The sequence below is a fragment of the Physella acuta genome, unplaced genomic scaffold (assembly GCF_028476545.2).
Source record: "Physella acuta isolate Inbredline_101_S28 unplaced genomic scaffold, ASM2847654v3 ptg002336l, whole genome shotgun sequence".
NCBI classification, from domain to species: domain Eukaryota; kingdom Metazoa; phylum Mollusca; class Gastropoda; family Physidae; genus Physella; species Physella acuta.
This window is the reverse complement of record NW_026733830.1, coordinates 306-22,572: the sequence shown is the minus strand read 5'-3', so window position 1 is coordinate 22,572 and position 22,267 is coordinate 306. Positions and strand designations below refer to the sequence as shown.

The 22,267-nt window shown below is 40.7% G+C and overlaps 3 non-coding genes across 3 annotated transcripts; all 3 read left to right on the top strand.

Moving 5' to 3' along the window:
* The first annotated feature begins 422 nt into the window (after positions 1-422).
* Positions 423-541, top strand: LOC131932985 (5S ribosomal RNA). The gene has a single exon (XR_009384783.1). It is a non-coding gene; the product is annotated as a 5S ribosomal RNA (ribosomal RNA).
* Positions 542-8,711: 8,170 nt separating this feature from the next.
* LOC131932984 (5S ribosomal RNA) lies at positions 8,712-8,830 on the top strand. Its single transcript, XR_009384782.1, has one exon. It is a non-coding gene; the product is annotated as a 5S ribosomal RNA (ribosomal RNA).
* An 8,168-nt stretch (positions 8,831-16,998) lies between these two features.
* Positions 16,999-17,117, top strand: LOC131932980 (5S ribosomal RNA). The gene has a single exon (XR_009384778.1). It is a non-coding gene; the product is annotated as a 5S ribosomal RNA (ribosomal RNA).
* Positions 17,118-22,267: the final 5,150 nt, after the last annotated feature.

The window sequence follows — 22,267 nt, the reverse complement described above, 5'->3', positions numbered from 1 at the left end:
GCGGGAGACCCAAAAAAGTTAAAGTATCGCCTTTCCGATAGATCATTTCACATGAAAGCGATAGTTAAAGGACAGGTCGGATGCAGGGGGCACCTGGTTTTCTGATTTTAGTCAAGGAAAATGGGGAAAATGTATTTATTTTGTATTTTACAACGCGCGATGCTCGAAAATTAGTAGCTCAGGGAAGTCTACCGGTGGTTACCGCCTCAGGTTAAAAATAGCGACCAATGGCTGTAGAGGGAAAAAAAGGCACATAGTATTCGATATTAAAACAATGTTTCGCTTTTGTGGAGATTTAGGGCGTTTTTTATTATTGAAATAATATGAGGAAAGCAGTGAAATCATTATTGTAGCCAGAAAAGGACGAATAACTGCTGATTTCGTTTGAGTATATTTATAAGCCCCAATTTTCTCACACAGATGTCTACGGCCATACCACGTTGAAAATACCGGTTCTCGTCCGATCACCGCAGTCAAGCAACGTCGGGCGTGGTTAGTACTTAGATGGGTGACCGCTTGGGAACACCACGTGTTGTAGACTTTTTTTCATCTTTTGTCTTTTATTTTTTGCCCCACTGGACACCTATTCTTACCACCTGCACTCTTTCCTAAGTTCACCACATACCTGTGAACACTTTTGTAATATCGAAATATTTTTTGTTTGTTTCTTTTGTGCCTTCACGGTAGGCTACCTCGATCCTACCCACCCATGGAAACAAACCCCTTAAAAACCAACAAAGGAAAGATGACCACTCTGCCCAAATTAAATAAATAAACTAAGTAGGCTACAACCTAATAATTAGAAGTAACTCAGTAAGTTAAATAAGGGGTAGGTATGGAAAACATTCGTGTAGGGGTTACAACCACTCGAGCTAATTCGGAAACGTATGGGTGGCCCTAATAAGGGCCGGATGGGTAGAACAAATGGGTGGTCCTGGGTTGAGTTTAACCGCCGAAGCCGTACAGGGTGCGACCTTGACGTTTCAGAGCATAGACGACATCCATAGCAGTGACGGTCTTCCTCTTGGCGTGCTCAGTGTAGGTGACGGCATCACGGATGACATTTTCAAGGAACACCTTGAGGACACCTCTGGTTTCTTCGTAGATCAGACCAGAGATACGTTTGACACCACCTCTGCGAGCAAGACGACGGATGGCTGGCTTGGTGATACCTTGGATGTTATCACGCAACACCTTCCTGTGACGCTTGGCGCCTCCTTTGCCGAGTCCCTTACCACCTTTGCCTCGGCCAGACATATTGAATTTTTCTTCTTTGTTGATGAAGGAGTGTTCGAAAAACGCCGTCTGCAGAGAAACTCGCTCCTTATATACGGTCCTGGGCTCGAGTTCGTTCAATATGGCGGACACCGCCCAACCAAAAGCGGTCGGCGAATGAGCCAGCCAATGAAAAAGCAGCTTGCCGTGTCGACTGGAATGTTGCTGGCTTGTCGGCTAACGGTGTCGTTTTCAAAGTCATTTTTTCACCTATTCTGCTATGCGACCCTTGGATAAAAAATAAAGAGTTTCATTGCCCACACGTGTAGGCATAGAAAAGATCCACGTTTGTCATGTTAAAATATGATATTAGACGTTATTTTCACCGTTTTGTGCGAATAAAACTGAAATATTTCCCTACACCTAATTATGCGAGTACGAGCGAGCTCATTATGCGAGTACGAGAGAATCTCGAACGCTGATTGGTCGAGTACGAACGAAATAATATTCTCGTACTCCGCTCCGTACTCGCAGTGGTTTGTTTACATCGTGAAACGAATAGGTTAGTTAGGCTTCTAATAATTAAATAATCTATGGCGTGTAGTCGTTAAGAATAATTTCTGCTCTCCGATTAAGATCTAGATATCTAGCTCTAACCCTAAAGGGTTTTTCTTTTTTTTTTTTTATATATATATTTTAAAAAGCAATGGATAGGGTGGTGGGTGGGTGAAAGAAAAATATAAAATTTATTCTCTCCTTTCTTCACATTTGAGATAAATAAAACAATATCAACAGCATGCATACACGAATTCAAATAGCAATGTGATGTGTGAGTTGAATTAAAGAGATAAATGAATAGAACCTATTTCCCGCATCCCCCAGAATAATACTAATAGATGTAGTAGTAGTAGTAGTAGTAGAGTGGCAGACATGGGCAGGGGGTGTGTAGTGGGTGGGTGGGTGGAAACTCGTGAGGTGGGGGACCTTCACTGCTAATCTGAACGTTGTCAGGTGGTCCTAAAAAGGACCTTGGTTGAGGACAGGGGGTGGTGGTTTGGGCTTAAAAGAAACCTCTTAAGCACGCTCACCACGGATACGTCTGGCTAGCTGGATGTCCTTGGGCATGATGGTGACACGCTTGGCGTGGATGGCGCACAGGTTGGTGTCTTCAAACAGACCGACGAGGTAAGCCTCGCTAGCCTCCTGCAGGGCCATGACAGCGGAGCTCTGGAAGCGAAGGTCAGTCTTGAAGTCCTGGGCGATTTCTCTGACCAGGCGCTGGAATGGCAGCTTGCGAATGAGCAGCTCAGTGCTCTTCTGGTAACGACGGATTTCTCTCAGGGCGACGGTTCCAGGCCTGTAACGATGGGGCTTCTTAACACCGCCGGTGGCTGGTGCTGACTTTCTGGCGGCTTTGGTGGCCAGCTGTTTACGTGGGGCTTTGCCTCCAGTAGATTTTCGGGCGGTTTGTTTGGTACGAGCCATCTTTTTTTTTTTGAATGATCTTAACTGACTGTTAAGGAAATGCGGCAGCTCAGCGCTGCTGGCCCTTTTATAACCGTCCGCCAAACCCTTAGCGCAACGAAGCTCTCCCATTGGACGAGTACGAGTTTAACGACGCTGATTGGCCAGTAGCAGCCACACAACGTTGAGACAGCGTCGACATAGCAGATTATTTTTAGACACGGTATCCAGCCGAGCGATCTATTAATAGCAGACAGGGCCGATAACACAAAATATTCTTCGTTCAAATGAAATCCTTGGTTGTGCCGCTTGTCAATGGAATCCGGTGTGTTTGCTTCTGTCGTCTTCAATGAATTATGAATGTGTGTGTGAGTGATTAGAAAAGAACCCAACATAGACTGCCTGAAACAATTTAGATCTAGACCTAGTCTATAGACCTAGGTAGATATTCTGACCCGATTCGACCGCCCGATCGGCGGTATTTACACAGTGTGTAAATAAATGAGGGGGAAGGATTAATAAAAACATATTTGGTTTTAAAAAGAAGAAGATATAAAATAAAAAGGGTAGACTAGCGGTAGGTTAAAGAATAGAATTTTAAAATAACGACCACCCTTATTTGTTGTAGACAGGGGTTAAACGGAGCACATTTAAAGAAAAATAGATTCTATTTTCATTTGTATCTATGAACGAATACCCCTAAAATATGTCCAGTTACTACTATTAATATGACCGCCCCCTCCCTGTTCTGCTCGTGTAAACCAGTGTAAGTATTATACATCTATAATAATGATCTCATACTGCTAGTGATTGACATGTTGATACGTTATTAATAAAGTTTGAAACAAGTAGGGTAGGGTAGGGTAGGGTAGGAAAACTCGATTTTTGTTCATTGACACACAACGAAAGCTAATTGGGTAAACTTTGGTTGTCCTGAAAAGGACAGTAGTAGGCTAGGTGGACAGTGGGCAGCAGGGTGACACTGTTTAGCTCTTGCCACCGGGTGTCTTCTGTGACTTCTTGGGCAGAAGCACGGCCTGGATGTTGGGGAGGACACCACCCTGGGCGATGGTGACACCCGACAAAAGTTTGTTCAACTCTTCGTCGTTACGGATGGCCAGCTGGAGGTGACGAGGAATGATTCTTGTCTTCTTGTTGTCTCTGGCAGCGTTGCCGGCCAACTCGAGCACTTCAGCGGCCAAATACTCGAGGACGGCGGCTAGGTAGACTGGGGCACCAGCACCGACACGCTCAGCATAGTTTCCTTTCCTCAACAGACGATGAATACGTCCGACTGGGAATTGAAGGCCTGCCCTGGAGGAGCGAGACTTGGACTTTCCCTTGACTTTACCGCCTTTACCACGTCCGGACATTGTGAGTTGGTTAGGAGCGAGAAGAAATACAGCGACTAACAGCGATACGGCTGCAGGCGATGAATGAAGACTTAACGGCGAGATCGGCCCTTTTATACGAAACGGCGAGGAAATCCGTTCGTCACCAAGCGAGCGTTCTGATTGGCTGCGCAGCGGCTTGGCGTTCGTACTCGTACTCGTACTCTCCAAATTTCCTCGCCGTTTCATATAAAAGGGCGGCCGGCGGTCGGTTCGCCTCATTTCTGTTCAAGCCATTGAAAAGAAAACAACATGCCACCTAAAGTTTCTTCCAAGGGAGCCAAGAAGGCCGGTAAGGCTAAAGCCGTACGCACCGGTGACAAGAAAAAGAAGAGGAGGAGAAAGGAAAGCTACAGCATCTACATTTACAAAGTCTTGAAGCAGGTGCACCCTGACACTGGCATTTCCTCCAAGGCCATGTCCATCATGAACTCCTTCGTCAACGACATCTTTGAGCGCATTTCAGCTGAAGCCAGCCGTCTTGCCCACTACAACAAGCGCAGCACCATCACCTCCAGGGAGATCCAGACCGCTGTCCGTCTCCTCCTGCCCGGTGAGCTGGCCAAACACGCCGTCAGTGAAGGCACCAAGGCTGTCACCAAGTACACCACCAGCAAATAAACACAACAGCAAACAACCACCTGGCTTGCTTGTTGTGGCTCTACTACTCGGCCCTTTTCAGGGCCTCCACCCATTCCCAATTAGCTCGGTTTGGTTTACATTGAACGAGTTTTCCCTCCCTCCCTCATCCACCCACCCACTCTGTGTAGCTGCCATGTTACAGTTTTTTTTTTTTGTTTAGTCATTCTTTTCTTTAATAAGTAGAGATAGATATACATACATACATAGGCCTACATAGTAATATGCCTATCCCAACAACTGCACACACTATTCTCTTAACACATTTCATGCTAATTCTATCCTTTAAACTAGACATAAAAAGGCCACATACTTATTACTGGGTGGCTCCTTTTTTTTAAAAACACTATTTCATTCTGCATCTCACACAGGGCATCAGCACACCTCTATGCATATCATTTATTGTGTGTTGTTTGGCATAGATCCAAGGGATGAATGGGATTTAATAGTTTTAATTCAGATTATAAGGCTGGCTGTTGTAATAGGAATTATTAGCCAACACTTTGATTCTTATCACCAGTGCTAACTGCCATTTTCATTACAATACATCCATTCTGGTGGGTTGGTTTTTTTCTGTCTTCATTATATATGTTGAACATAACTGTGTGAGTGTGGCTTTTGGTGTTTTTATTATTTTTGTTTTTCTTTCATTAAAGCTACCATGTCAGATTGCTAAGGCATGCATCTGCCACCATTTGTTCACTGATATACTTTTTTCCTACTACCATCATATCATATGATTCTTTTGGTTTTGTCTTTTGCTAGGCCTGGCTTGAAAATGAGTTGGTTACACTTCTGCACAACATACATTCTCTTTAACAAGACAAAACAACAATTAAATACTCTGAACTTTTTTTTTTTATTATCATATATATACTTTTTTTTTTTTCAAAATACAGAAAATAAAAAATAACATGAGCTCAAGTACACAGCTTTCAAGAAGTTCATGGTTTTCTTTGCCAGCCTGCACAATGATTTCAGCACAGATTAAATTTAAACAATCAAAAGGAGGTTGATCTCTTACCGGCTGACGAGAAAGTTTGCGCAGAAGCATCATTTCTTAAGCCCCTGGTCAGTTGGAGTTGTAAAATGATGAGGTTTTCTTAACATTTGCCCTGGGGCATACATTTATGGTCCTGGTACTAGTTCTATACTGACAAGGATTCTTTCAAAGCAACTTGAGCCCAAAGGGAAGTATTTATATGCCTGCAACATAGCTGTGATTAATAAAGAATGAATTTCAATGCAAAAAATAATAATTTGAATCCCTGCAAGCTCCTTTCACATAAACCAGAGAGAAAAAAATGTATGCCAGTCTATAACATATACAATATAAATAAATTAGATTGAATATAAAGATTTTTTTTATTCCTCTCATTAGTTCAACCCTTCTCTTTTTATATAAACACCCAAGGCAGACGCTTGAGTAAATTAATATCCTTCCATATATTATAGAAGCATAAATAAATATGTGTAAAAAGTATTTCATATATGTATATATTTTTTTAAATATATATATATATATATATATATATATATTTTTATATATATATTTATTTATAATGTAAAAATATTGAATATATATACATAGACGAATATTGTATATATGTCTATATATACGTATGTATATATATGCATGTTTTGTGTATATATATATATATATATTTACATGTGTGTCTAAATGTATATTCATTGAATATATATTTGAATGTATATTCAAATATATATATTTGAGTGTAGACGAAAGACGCTCAAGTAAAATAATATCCTTCAGAATATTATAATTATAAGTTTTTTTCTTCTACCCCAGCAAACAGAAGGATATATATATACACACATATATATAATTTATATTTACAAATATATATTATATAAGAATTAATATATATATTCATAATACATATATATATATATATATATATATATATATATATATATATATATATATATAAGTATATATATATATATATATATGTATAAATAAATAAGTTATATATATAGATATATTCATATATAATGTATTTATTATGTAAATATATGTATATATCAGTGTGCGTATATAAAGGTATGTATATATGTTCAAATATATTTATTTGTTTGTTCGGATACATATATATCTGTTGTGTGTATTAAATTGCGCTCTTCTGTCAGTTTTTTCATTTGACGACAGTCGGTTAAGGTACTGGCCCCAGCCTAAAGATATTAGTAGAGTCTTCATAATGTGATGCCATGGGCTAGCAAAAAATAAATGAAGAAAAATCACATAGCAGGACAAATTGACATTTTACATGCTTTCAAACTTAAACTGAAATCAGAAAATGATGTGAAATTCATCTTGTGTATATAGAAAAATAAGCATTGTGCCAAAATCCTAATCATTGGTATTAAAAATGACATCAGCTTAATTTAAAAACTGGAAATTGTTTTGCCCTGCCGGATGAGATACCGGTAGCAGACACAGGGTTCCAGGCTGATGAAAGAAAGCGGTATACTTAAAGACAAAAGAATACCCTGTGTTAAAGCGGAACCAGCTAAGATTAAAGCTTAAAGTAAAGGCCTGCCCTGTCGCAGAATGTTAAAGTGGCCGGTGAAAGATCCCCGCGCCAGGCTAAAAGCAAGCTGTACACTTATTACTTAACGAGGGCTTCTTCAGGTCTTGTCTGTAGGACAATTCAGTCACAATAACAGGCAGACCAGGCCAGCCCTGGATATAAGCTAATTCATTTTATGCGCTGCTTCGACAGTCAATGAATATGGAGCTGCGGTCAGACTTTCAAACAAACCGCCTGAGTATTTAAAATGGGAAACAATATTTATTAATATTATCACCAACTAGATCTAGATTATATAGGCTACAAGGAAACCCAGAACCAGACTGGAAAGAAGTAAATTTACTCCCACTAATGATGACTTATCACTAATACTAATAATTAAAAAAAATGTTTAAAAAAATTAATTGCTCAAACCTAATAATCATTACAATCAAGCATCAAGTCTGATAGCCAACATTGGACCTAAAATCTAGATCTATTAGTTTTTACTGAACTAAATCTTATGTTATTTACTAATAATTACTAATGCATTTAATTATTAATACCTAGGCTACTCATTCCTACAGAATCTAGAAATTCTAGATCTAGACTCTAGAGAAATACTGGCGTCCCAGGCCAACCTAACCTTTTAAGCAACATCCTTAATTAGCATTTAATTAACCATGGATCGCCTGCCTTTTTTTTTTCACCGTGAAATTATTATTGTAATTTTTGAAACAGTATTTTGAATAGATCTACCCTCCTGTTTATATTATTTTAGTTAAGCTAGAGCGTTAGATCTAGAATTCTAGATCGTCGCCTAGTTGCGTGTTTTAAAATGAAGCCAGAATATTAATAGACTGAAAATAAATGTGCCAGTTGTCGTGGGAAAAGGTTAAAAGAATAATTAATAAATGAAAAGCATTGAACTATTTCTCAAACATTAAATTAGTAGACTTGTAGGCGGCTAGATCTAGATCTAGATCTATGTGATGAGTTGGATTAAAATTGAATGAATTCGTGCAGAATGTTTCGGAAGGAGTGAGTGAGCGGGAGACCCAAAAAAGTTAAAGTATCGCCTTTCCGATAGATCATTTCACATGAAAGCGATAGTTAAAGGACAGGTCGGATGCAGGGGGCACCTGGTTTTCTGATTTTAGTCAAGGAAAATGGGGAAAATGTATTTATTTTGTATTTTACAACGCGCGATGCTCGAAAATTAGTAGCTCAGGGAAGTCTACCGGTGGTTACCGCCTCAGGTTAAAAATAGCGACCAATGGCTGTAGAGGGAAAAAAAGGCACATAGTATTCGATATTAAAACAATGTTTCGCTTTTGTGGAGATTTAGGGCGTTTTTTATTATTGAAATAATATGAGGAAAGCAGTGAAATCATTATTGTAGCCAGAAAAGGACGAATAACTGCTGATTTCGTTTGAGTATATTTATAAGCCCCAATTTTCTCACACAGATGTCTACGGCCATACCACGTTGAAAATACCGGTTCTCGTCCGATCACCGCAGTCAAGCAACGTCGGGCGTGGTTAGTACTTAGATGGGTGACCGCTTGGGAACACCACGTGTTGTAGACTTTTTTTCATCTTTTGTCTTTTATTTTTTGCCCCACTGGACACCTATTCTTACCACCTGCACTCTTTCCTAAGTTCACCACATACCTGTGAACACTTTTGTAATATCGAAATATTTTTTGTTTGTTTCTTTTGTGCCTTCACGGTAGGCTACCTCGATCCTACCCACCCATGGAAACAAACCCCTTAAAAACCAACAAAGGAAAGATGACCACTCTGCCCAAATTAAATAAATAAACTAAGTAGGCTACAACCTAATAATTAGAAGTAACTCAGTAAGTTAAATAAGGGGTAGGTATGGAAAACATTCGTGTAGGGGTTACAACCACTCGAGCTAATTCGGAAACGTATGGGTGGCCCTAATAAGGGCCGGATGGGTAGAACAAATGGGTGGTCCTGGGTTGAGTTTAACCGCCGAAGCCGTACAGGGTGCGACCTTGACGTTTCAGAGCATAGACGACATCCATAGCAGTGACGGTCTTCCTCTTGGCGTGCTCAGTGTAGGTGACGGCATCACGGATGACATTTTCAAGGAACACCTTGAGGACACCTCTGGTTTCTTCGTAGATCAGACCAGAGATACGTTTGACACCACCTCTGCGAGCAAGACGACGGATGGCTGGCTTGGTGATACCTTGGATGTTATCACGCAACACCTTCCTGTGACGCTTGGCGCCTCCTTTGCCGAGTCCCTTACCACCTTTGCCTCGGCCAGACATATTGAATTTTTCTTCTTTGTTGATGAAGGAGTGTTCGAAAAACGCCGTCTGCAGAGAAACTCGCTCCTTATATACGGTCCTGGGCTCGAGTTCGTTCAATATGGCGGACACCGCCCAACCAAAAGCGGTCGGCGAATGAGCCAGCCAATGAAAAAGCAGCTTGCCGTGTCGACTGGAATGTTGCTGGCTTGTCGGCTAACGGTGTCGTTTTCAAAGTCATTTTTTCACCTATTCTGCTATGCGACCCTTGGATAAAAAATAAAGAGTTTCATTGCCCACACGTGTAGGCATAGAAAAGATCCACGTTTGTCATGTTAAAATATGATATTAGACGTTATTTTCACCGTTTTGTGCGAATAAAACTGAAATATTTCCCTACACCTAATTATGCGAGTACGAGCGAGCTCATTATGCGAGTACGAGAGAATCTCGAACGCTGATTGGTCGAGTACGAACGAAATAATATTCTCGTACTCCGCTCCGTACTCGCAGTGGTTTGTTTACATCGTGAAACGAATAGGTTAGTTAGGCTTCTAATAATTAAATAATCTATGGCGTGTAGTCGTTAAGAATAATTTCTGCTCTCCGATTAAGATCTAGATATCTAGCTCTAACCCTAAAGGGTTTTTCTTTTTTTTTTTTTATATATATATTTTAAAAAGCAATGGATAGGGTGGTGGGTGGGTGAAAGAAAAATATAAAATTTATTCTCTCCTTTCTTCACATTTGAGATAAATAAAACAATATCAACAGCATGCATACACGAATTCAAATAGCAATGTGATGTGTGAGTTGAATTAAAGAGATAAATGAATAGAACCTATTTCCCGCATCCCCCAGAATAATACTAATAGATGTAGTAGTAGTAGTAGTAGTAGAGTGGCAGACATGGGCAGGGGGTGTAGTGGGTGGGTGGGTGGAAACTCGTGAGGTGGGGGACCTTCACTGCTAATCTGAACGTTGTCAGGTGGTCCTAAAAAGGACCTTGGTTGAGGACAGGGGGTGGTGGTTTGGGCTTAAAAGAAACCTCTTAAGCACGCTCACCACGGATACGTCTGGCTAGCTGGATGTCCTTGGGCATGATGGTGACACGCTTGGCGTGGATGGCGCACAGGTTGGTGTCTTCAAACAGACCGACGAGGTAAGCCTCGCTAGCCTCCTGCAGGGCCATGACAGCGGAGCTCTGGAAGCGAAGGTCAGTCTTGAAGTCCTGGGCGATTTCTCTGACCAGGCGCTGGAATGGCAGCTTGCGAATGAGCAGCTCAGTGCTCTTCTGGTAACGACGGATTTCTCTCAGGGCGACGGTTCCAGGCCTGTAACGATGGGGCTTCTTAACACCGCCGGTGGCTGGTGCTGACTTTCTGGCGGCTTTGGTGGCCAGCTGTTTACGTGGGGCTTTGCCTCCAGTAGATTTTCGGGCGGTTTGTTTGGTACGAGCCATCTTTTTTTTTTTGAATGATCTTAACTGACTGTTAAGGAAATGCGGCAGCTCAGCGCTGCTGGCCCTTTTATAACCGTCCGCCAAACCCTTAGCGCAACGAAGCTCTCCCATTGGACGAGTACGAGTTTAACGACGCTGATTGGCCAGTAGCAGCCACACAACGTTGAGACAGCGTCGACATAGCAGATTATTTTTAGACACGGTATCCAGCCGAGCGATCTATTAATAGCAGACAGGGCCGATAACACAAAATATTCTTCGTTCAAATGAAATCCTTGGTTGTGCCGCTTGTCAATGGAATCCGGTGTGTTTGCTTCTGTCGTCTTCAATGAATTATGAATGTGTGTGTGAGTGATTAGAAAAGAACCCAACATAGACTGCCTGAAACAATTTAGATCTAGACCTAGTCTATAGACCTAGGTAGATATTCTGACCCGATTCGACCGCCCGATCGGCGGTATTTACACAGTGTGTAAATAAATGAGGGGGAAGGATTAATAAAAACATATTTGGTTTTAAAAAGAAGAAGATATAAAATAAAAAGGGTAGACTAGCGGTAGGTTAAAGAATAGAATTTTAAAATAACGACCACCCTTATTTGTTGTAGACAGGGGTTAAACGGAGCACATTTAAAGAAAAATAGATTCTATTTTCATTTGTATCTATGAACGAATACCCCTAAAATATGTCCAGTTACTACTATTAATATGACCGCCCCCTCCCTGTTCTGCTCGTGTAAACCAGTGTAAGTATTATACATCTATAATAATGATCTCATACTGCTAGTGATTGACATGTTGATACGTTATTAATAAAGTTTGAAACAAGTAGGGTAGGGTAGGGTAGGGTAGGAAAACTCGATTTTTGTTCATTGACACACAACGAAAGCTAATTGGGTAAACTTTGGTTGTCCTGAAAAGGACAGTAGTAGGCTAGGTGGACAGTGGGCAGCAGGGTGACACTGTTTAGCTCTTGCCACCGGGTGTCTTCTGTGACTTCTTGGGCAGAAGCACGGCCTGGATGTTGGGGAGGACACCACCCTGGGCGATGGTGACACCCGACAAAAGTTTGTTCAACTCTTCGTCGTTACGGATGGCCAGCTGGAGGTGACGAGGAATGATTCTTGTCTTCTTGTTGTCTCTGGCAGCGTTGCCGGCCAACTCGAGCACTTCAGCGGCCAAATACTCGAGGACGGCGGCTAGGTAGACTGGGGCACCAGCACCGACACGCTCAGCATAGTTTCCTTTCCTCAACAGACGATGAATACGTCCGACTGGGAATTGAAGGCCTGCCCTGGAGGAGCGAGACTTGGACTTTCCCTTGACTTTACCGCCTTTACCACGTCCGGACATTGTGAGTTGGTTAGGAGCGAGAAGAAATACAGCGACTAACAGCGATACGGCTGCAGGCGATGAATGAAGACTTAACGGCGAGATCGGCCCTTTTATACGAAACGGCGAGGAAATCCGTTCGTCACCAAGCGAGCGTTCTGATTGGCTGCGCAGCGGCTTGGCGTTCGTACTCGTACTCGTACTCTCCAAATTTCCTCGCCGTTTCATATAAAAGGGCGGCCGGCGGTCGGTTCGCCTCATTTCTGTTCAAGCCATTGAAAAGAAAACAACATGCCACCTAAAGTTTCTTCCAAGGGAGCCAAGAAGGCCGGTAAGGCTAAAGCCGTACGCACCGGTGACAAGAAAAAGAAGAGGAGGAGAAAGGAAAGCTACAGCATCTACATTTACAAAGTCTTGAAGCAGGTGCACCCTGACACTGGCATTTCCTCCAAGGCCATGTCCATCATGAACTCCTTCGTCAACGACATCTTTGAGCGCATTTCAGCTGAAGCCAGCCGTCTTGCCCACTACAACAAGCGCAGCACCATCACCTCCAGGGAGATCCAGACCGCTGTCCGTCTCCTCCTGCCCGGTGAGCTGGCCAAACACGCCGTCAGTGAAGGCACCAAGGCTGTCACCAAGTACACCACCAGCAAATAAACACAACAGCAAACAACCACCTGGCTTGCTTGTTGTGGCTCTACTACTCGGCCCTTTTCAGGGCCTCCACCCATTCCCAATTAGCTCGGTTTGGTTTACATTGAACGAGTTTTCCCTCCCTCCCTCATCCACCCACCCACTCTGTGTAGCTGCCATGTTACAGTTTTTTTTTTTTGTTTAGTCATTCTTTTCTTTAATAAGTAGAGATAGATATACATACATACATAGGCCTACATAGTAATATGCCTATCCCAACAACTGCACACACTATTCTCTTAACACATTTCATGCTAATTCTATCCTTTAAACTAGACATAAAAAGGCCACATACTTATTACTGGGTGGCTCCTTTTTTTTAAAAACACTATTTCATTCTGCATCTCACACAGGGCATCAGCACACCTCTATGCATATCATTTATTGTGTGTTGTTTGGCATAGATCCAAGGGATGAATGGGATTTAATAGTTTTAATTCAGATTATAAGGCTGGCTGTTGTAATAGGAATTATTAGCCAACACTTTGATTCTTATCACCAGTGCTAACTGCCATTTTCATTACAATACATCCATTCTGGTGGGTTGGTTTTTTTCTGTCTTCATTATATATGTTGAACATAACTGTGTGAGTGTGGCTTTTGGTGTTTTTATTATTTTTGTTTTTCTTTCATTAAAGCTACCATGTCAGATTGCTAAGGCATGCATCTGCCACCATTTGTTCACTGATATACTTTTTTCCTACTACCATCATATCATATGATTCTTTTGGTTTTGTCTTTTGCTAGGCCTGGCTTGAAAATGAGTTGGTTACACTTCTGCACAACATACATTCTCTTTAACAAGACAAAACAACAATTAAATACTCTGAACTTTTTTTTTTTATTATCATATATATACTTTTTTTTTTTTCAAAATACAGAAAATAAAAAATAACATGAGCTCAAGTACACAGCTTTCAAGAAGTTCATGGTTTTCTTTGCCAGCCTGCACAATGATTTCAGCACAGATTAAATTTAAACAATCAAAAGGAGGTTGATCTCTTACCGGCTGACGAGAAAGTTTGCGCAGAAGCATCATTTCTTAAGCCCCTGGTCAGTTGGAGTTGTAAAATGATGAGGTTTTCTTAACATTTGCCCTGGGGCATACATTTATGGTCCTGGTACTAGTTCTATACTGACAAGGATTCTTTCAAAGCAACTTGAGCCCAAAGGGAAGTATTTATATGCCTGCAACATAGCTGTGATTAATAAAGAATGAATTTCAATGCAAAAAATAATAATTTGAATCCCTGCAAGCTCCTTTCACATAAACCAGAGAGAAAAAAATGTATGCCAGTCTATAACATATACAATATAAATAAATTAGATTGAATATAAAGATTTTTTTTATTCCTCTCATTAGTTCAACCCTTCTCTTTTTATATAAACACCCAAGGCAGACGCTTGAGTAAATTAATATCCTTCCATATATTATAGAAGCATAAATAAATATGTGTAAAAAGTATTTCATATATGTATATATTTTTTTAAATATATATATATATATATATATATATATATATTTTTATATATATATTTATTTATAATGTAAAAATATTGAATATATATACATAGACGAATATTGTATATATGTCTATATATACGTATGTATATATATGCATGTTTTGTGTATATATATATATATATATTTACATGTGTGTCTAAATGTATATTCATTGAATATATATTTGAATGTATATTCAAATATATATATTTGAGTGTAGACGAAAGACGCTCAAGTAAAATAATATCCTTCAGAATATTATAATTATAAGTTTTTTTCTTCTACCCCAGCAAACAGAAGGATATATATATACACACATATATATAATTTATATTTACAAATATATATTATATAAGAATTAATATATATATTCATAATACATATATATATATATATATATATATATATATATATATATATATATATATATATATAAGTATATATATATATATATATATGTATAAATAAATAAGTTATATATATAGATATATTCATATATAATGTATTTATTATGTAAATATATGTATATATCAGTGTGCGTATATAAAGGTATGTATATATGTTCAAATATATTTATTTGTTTGTTCGGATACATATATATCTGTTGTGTGTATTAAATTGCGCTCTTCTGTCAGTTTTTTCATTTGACGACAGTCGGTTAAGGTACTGGCCCCAGCCTAAAGATATTAGTAGAGTCTTCATAATGTGATGCCATGGGCTAGCAAAAAATAAATGAAGAAAAATCACATAGCAGGACAAATTGACATTTTACATGCTTTCAAACTTAAACTGAAATCAGAAAATGATGTGAAATTCATCTTGTGTATATAGAAAAATAAGCATTGTGCCAAAATCCTAATCATTGGTATTAAAAATGACATCAGCTTAATTTAAAAACTGGAAATTGTTTTGCCCTGCCGGATGAGATACCGGTAGCAGACACAGGGTTCCAGGCTGATGAAAGAAAGCGGTATACTTAAAGACAAAAGAATACCCTGTGTTAAAGCGGAACCAGCTAAGATTAAAGCTTAAAGTAAAGGCCTGCCCTGTCGCAGAATGTTAAAGTGGCCGGTGAAAGATCCCCGCGCCAGGCTAAAAGCAAGCTGTACACTTATTACTTAACGAGGGCTTCTTCAGGTCTTGTCTGTAGGACAATTCAGTCACAATAACAGGCAGACCAGGCCAGCCCTGGATATAAGCTAATTCATTTTATGCGCTGCTTCGACAGTCAATGAATATGGAGCTGCGGTCAGACTTTCAAACAAACCGCCTGAGTATTTAAAATGGGAAACAATATTTATTAATATTATCACCAACTAGATCTAGATTATATAGGCTACAAGGAAACCCAGAACCAGACTGGAAAGAAGTAAATTTACTCCCACTAATGATGACTTATCACTAATACTAATAATTAAAAAAAATGTTTAAAAAAATTAATTGCTCAAACCTAATAATCATTACAATCAAGCATCAAGTCTGATAGCCAACATTGGACCTAAAATCTAGATCTATTAGTTTTTACTGAACTAAATCTTATGTTATTTACTAATAATTACTAATGCATTTAATTATTAATACCTAGGCTACTCATTCCTACAGAATCTAGAAATTCTAGATCTAGACTCTAGAGAAATACTGGCGTCCCAGGCCAACCTAACCTTTTAAGCAACATCCTTAATTAGCATTTAATTAACCATGGATCGCCTGCCTTTTTTTTTTCACCGTGAAATTATTATTGTAATTTTTGAAACAGTATTTTGAATAGATCTACCCTCCTGTTTATATTATTTTAGTTAAGCTAGAGCGTTAGATCTAGAATTCTAGATCGTCGCCTAGTTGCGTGTTTTAAAATGAAGCCAGAATATTAATAGACTGAAAATAAATGTGCCAGTTGTCGTGGGAAAAGGTTAAAAGAATAATTAATAAATGAAAAGCATTGAACTATTTCTCAAACATTAAATTAGTAGACTTGTAGGCGGCTAGATCTAGATCTATGTGATGAGTTGGATTAAAATTGAATGAATTCGTGCAGAATGTTTCGGAAGGAGTGAGTGAGCGGGAGACCCAAAAAAGTTAAAGTATCGCCTTTCCGATAGATCATTTCACATGAAAGCGATAGTTAAAGGACAGGTCGGATGCAGGGGGCACCTGGTTTTCTGATTTTAGTCAAGGAAAATGGGGAAAATGTATTTATTTTGTATTTTACAACGCGCGATGCTCGAAAATTAGTAGCTCAGGGAAGTCTACCGGTGGTTACCGCCTCAGGTTAAAAATAGCGACCAATGGCTGTAGAGGGAAAAAAAGGCACATAGTATTCGATATTAAAACAATGTTTCGCTTTTGTGGAGATTTAGGGCGTTTTTTATTATTGAAATAATATGAGGAAAGCAGTGAAATCATTATTGTAGCCAGAAAAGGACGAATAACTGCTGATTTCGTTTGAGTATATTTATAAGCCCCAATTTTCTCACACAGATGTCTACGGCCATACCACGTTGAAAATACCGGTTCTCGTCCGATCACCGCAGTCAAGCAACGTCGGGCGTGGTTAGTACTTAGATGGGTGACCGCTTGGGAACACCACGTGTTGTAGACTTTTTTTCATCTTTTGTCTTTTATTTTTTGCCCCACTGGACACCTATTCTTACCACCTGCACTCTTTCCTAAGTTCACCACATACCTGTGAACACTTTTGTAATATCGAAATATTTTTTGTTTGTTTCTTTTGTGCCTTCACGGTAGGCTACCTCGATCCTACCCACCCATGGAAACAAACCCCTTAAAAACCAACAAAGGAAAGATGACCACTCTGCCCAAATTAAATAAATAAACTAAGTAGGCTACAACCTAATAATTAGAAGTAACTCAGTAAGTTAAATAAGGGGTAGGTATGGAAAACATTCGTGTAGGGGTTACAACCACTCGAGCTAATTCGGAAACGTATGGGTGGCCCTAATAAGGGCCGGATGGGTAGAACAAATGGGTGGTCCTGGGTTGAGTTTAACCGCCGAAGCCGTACAGGGTGCGACCTTGACGTTTCAGAGCATAGACGACATCCATAGCAGTGACGGTCTTCCTCTTGGCGTGCTCAGTGTAGGTGACGGCATCACGGATGACATTTTCAAGGAACACCTTGAGGACACCTCTGGTTTCTTCGTAGATCAGACCAGAGATACGTTTGACACCACCTCTGCGAGCAAGACGACGGATGGCTGGCTTGGTGATACCTTGGATGTTATCACGCAACACCTTCCTGTGACGCTTGGCGCCTCCTTTGCCGAGTCCCTTACCACCTTTGCCTCGGCCAGACATATTGAATTTTTCTTCTTTGTTGATGAAGGAGTGTTCGAAAAACGCCGTCTGCAGAGAAACTCGCTCCTTATATACGGTCCTGGGCTCGAGTTCGTTCAATATGGCGGACACCGCCCAACCAAAAGCGGTCGGCGAATGAGCCAGCCAATGAAAAAGCAGCTTGCCGTGTCGACTGGAATGTTGCTGGCTTGTCGGCTAACGGTGTCGTTTTCAAAGTCATTTTTTCACCTATTCTGCTATGCGACCCTTGGATAAAAAATAAAGAGTTTCATTGCCCACACGTGTAGGCATAGAAAAGATCCACGTTTGTCATGTTAAAATATGATATTAGACGTTATTTTCACCGTTTTGTGCGAATAAAACTGAAATATTTCCCTACACCTAATTATGCGAGTACGAGCGAGCTCATTATGCGAGTACGAGAGAATCTCGAACGCTGATTGGTCGAGTACGAACGAAATAATATTCTCGTACTCCGCTCCGTACTCGCAGTGGTTTGTTTACATCGTGAAACGAATAGGTTAGTTAGGCTTCTAATAATTAAATAATCTATGGCGTGTAGTCGTTAAGAATAATTTCTGCTCTCCGATTAAGATCTAGATATCTAGCTCTAACCCTAAAGGGTTTTTCTTTTTTTTTTTTTATATATATATTTTAAAAAGCAATGGATAGGGTGGTGGGTGGGTGAAAGAAAAATATAAAATTTATTCTCTCCTTTCTTCACATTTGAGATAAATAAAACAATATCAACAGCATGCATACACGAATTCAAATAGCAATGTGATGTGTGAGTTGAATTAAAGAGATAAATGAATAGAACCTATTTCCCGCATCCCCCAGAATAATACTAATAGATGTAGTAGTAGTAGTAGTAGTAGAGTGGCAGACATGGGCAGGGGGTGTAGTGGGTGGGTGGGTGGAAACTCGTGAGGTGGGGGACCTTCACTGCTAATCTGAACGTTGTCAGGTGGTCCTAAAAAGGACCTTGGTTGAGGACAGGGGGTGGTGGTTTGGGCTTAAAAGAAACCTCTTAAGCACGCTCACCACGGATACGTCTGGCTAGCTGGATGTCCTTGGGCATGATGGTGACACGCTTGGCGTGGATGGCGCACAGGTTGGTGTCTTCAAACAGACCGACGAGGTAAGCCTCGCTAGCCTCCTGCAGGGCCATGACAGCGGAGCTCTGGAAGCGAAGGTCAGTCTTGAAGTCCTGGGCGATTTCTCTGACCAGGCGCTGGAATGGCAGCTTGCGAATGAGCAGCTCAGTGCTCTTCTGGTAACGACGGATTTCTCTCAGGGCGACGGTTCCAGGCCTGTAACGATGGGGCTTCTTAACACCGCCGGTGGCTGGTGCTGACTTTCTGGCGGCTTTGGTGGCCAGCTGTTTACGTGGGGCTTTGCCTCCAGTAGATTTTCGGGCGGTTTGTTTGGTACGAGCCATCTTTTTTTTTTTGAATGATCTTAACTGACTGTTAAGGAAATGCGGCAGCTCAGCGCTGCTGGCCCTTTTATAACCGTCCGCCAAACCCTTAGCGCAACGAAGCTCTCCCATTGGACGAGTACGAGTTTAACGACGCTGATTGGCCAGTAGCAGCCACACAACGTTGAGACAGCGTCGACATAGCAGATTATTTTTAGACACGGTATCCAGCCGAGCGATCTATTAATAGCAGACAGGGCCGATAACACAAAATATTCTTCGTTCAAATGAAATCCTTGGTTGTGCCGCTTGTCAATGGAATCCGGTGTGTTTGCTTCTGTCGTCTTCAATGAATTATGAATGTGTGTGTGAGTGATTAGAAAAGAACCCAACATAGACTGCCTGAAACAATTTAGATCTAGACCTAGTCTATAGACCTAGGTAGATATTCTGACCCGATTCGACCGCCCGATCGGCGGTATTTACACAGTGTGTAAATAAATGAGGGGGAAGGATTAATAAAAACATATTTGGTTTTAAAAAGAAGAAGATATAAAATAAAAAGGGTAGACTAGCGGTAGGTTAAAGAATAGAATTTTAAAATAACGACCACCCTTATTTGTTGTAGACAGGGGTTAAACGGAGCACATTTAAAGAAAAATAGATTCTATTTTCATTTGTATCTATGAACGAATACCCCTAAAATATGTCCAGTTACTACTATTAATATGACCGCCCCCTCCCTGTTCTGCTCGTGTAAACCAGTGTAAGTATTATACATCTATAATAATGATCTCATACTGCTAGTGATTGACATGTTGATACGTTATTAATAAAGTTTGAAACAAGTAGGGTAGGGTAGGGTAGGGTAGGAAAACTCGATTTTTGTTCATTGACACACAACGAAAGCTAATTGGGTAAACTTTGGTTGTCCTGAAAAGGACAGTAGTAGGCTAGGTGGACAGTGGGCAGCAGGGTGACACTGTTTAGCTCTTGCCACCGGGTGTCTTCTGTGACTTCTTGGGCAGAAGCACGGCCTGGATGTTGGGGAGGACACCACCCTGGGCGATGGTGACACCCGACAAAAGTTTGTTCAACTCTTCGTCGTTACGGATGGCCAGCTGGAGGTGACGAGGAATGATTCTTGTCTTCTTGTTGTCTCTGGCAGCGTTGCCGGCCAACTCGAGCACTTCAGCGGCCAAATACTCGAGGACGGCGGCTAGGTAGACTGGGGCACCAGCACCGACACGCTCAGCATAGTTTCCTTTCCTCAACAGACGATGAATACGTCCGACTGGGAATTGAAGGCCTGCCCTGGAGGAGCGAGACTTGGACTTTCCCTTGACTTTACCGCCTTTACCACGTCCGGACATTGTGAGTTGGTTAGGAGCGAGAAGAAATACAGCGACTAACAGCGATACGGCTGCAGGCGATGAATGAAGACTTAACGGCGAGATCGGCCCTTTTATACGAAACGGCGAGGAAATCCGTTCGTCACCAAGCGAGCGTTCTGATTGGCTGCGCAGCGGCTTGGCGTTCGTACTCGTACTCGTACTCTCCAAATTTCCTCGCCGTTTCATATAAAAGGGCGGCCGGCGGTCGGTTCGCCTCATTTCTGTTCAAGCCATTGAAAAGAAAACAACATGCCACCTAAAGTTTCTTCCAAGGGAGCCAAGAAGGCCGGTAAGGCTAAAGCCGTACGCACCGGTGACAAGAAAAAGAAGAGGAGGAGAAAGGAAAGCTACAGCATCTACATTTACAAAGTCTTGAAGCAGGTGCACCCTGACACTGGCATTTCCTCCAAGGCCATGTCCATCATGAACTCCTTCGTCAACGACATCTTTGAGCGCATTTCAGCTGAAGCCAGCCGTCTTGCCCACTACAACAAGCGCAGCACCATCACCTCCAGGGAGATCCAGACCGCTGTCCGTCTCCTCCTGCCCGGTGAGCTGGCCAAACACGCCGTCAGTGAAGGCACCAAGGCTGTCACCAAGTACACCACCAGCAAATAAACACAACAGCAAACAACCACCTGGCTTGCTTGTTGTGGCTCTACTACTCGGCCCTTTTCAGGGCCTCCACCCATTCCCAATTAGCTCGGTTTGGTTTACATTGAACGAGTTTTCCCTCCCTCCCTCATCCACCCACCCACTCTGTGTAGCTGCCATGTTACAGTTTTTTTTTTTTGTTTAGTCATTCTTTTCTTTAATAAGTAGAGATAGATATACATACATACATAGGCCTACATAGTAATATGCCTATCCCAACAACTGCACACACTATTCTCTTAACACATTTCATGCTAATTCTATCCTTTAAACTAGACATAAAAAGGCCACATACTTATTACTGGGTGGCTCCTTTTTTTTAAAAACATATTTCATTCTGCATCTCACACAGGGCATCAGCACACCTCTATGCATATCATTTATTGTGTGTTGTTTGGCATAGATCCAAGGGATGAATGGGATTTAATAGTTTTAATTCAGATTATAAGGCTGGCTGTTGTAATAGGAATTATTAGCCAACACTTTGATTCTTATCACCAGTGCTAACTGCCATTTTCATTACAATACATCCATTCTGGTGGGTTGGTTTTTTTTCTGTCTTCATTATATATGTTGAACATAACTGTGTGAGTGTGGCTTTTGGTGTTTTTATTATTTTTGTTTTTCTTTCATTAAAGCTACCATGTCAGATTGCTAAGGCATGCATCTGCCACCATTTGTTCACTGATATACTTTTTTCCTACTACCATCATATCATATGATTCTTTTGGTTTTGTCTTTTGCTAGGCCTGGCTTGAAAATGAGTTGGTTACACTTCTGCACAACATACATTCTCTTTAACAAGACAAAACAACAATTAAATACTCTGAACTTTTTTTTTTTTATTATCATATATATACTTTTTTTTTTTTCAAAATACAGAAAATAAAAAATAACATGAGCTCAAGTACACAGCTTTCAGAAGTTCATGGTTTTCTTTGCCAGCCTGCACAATGATTTCAGCAC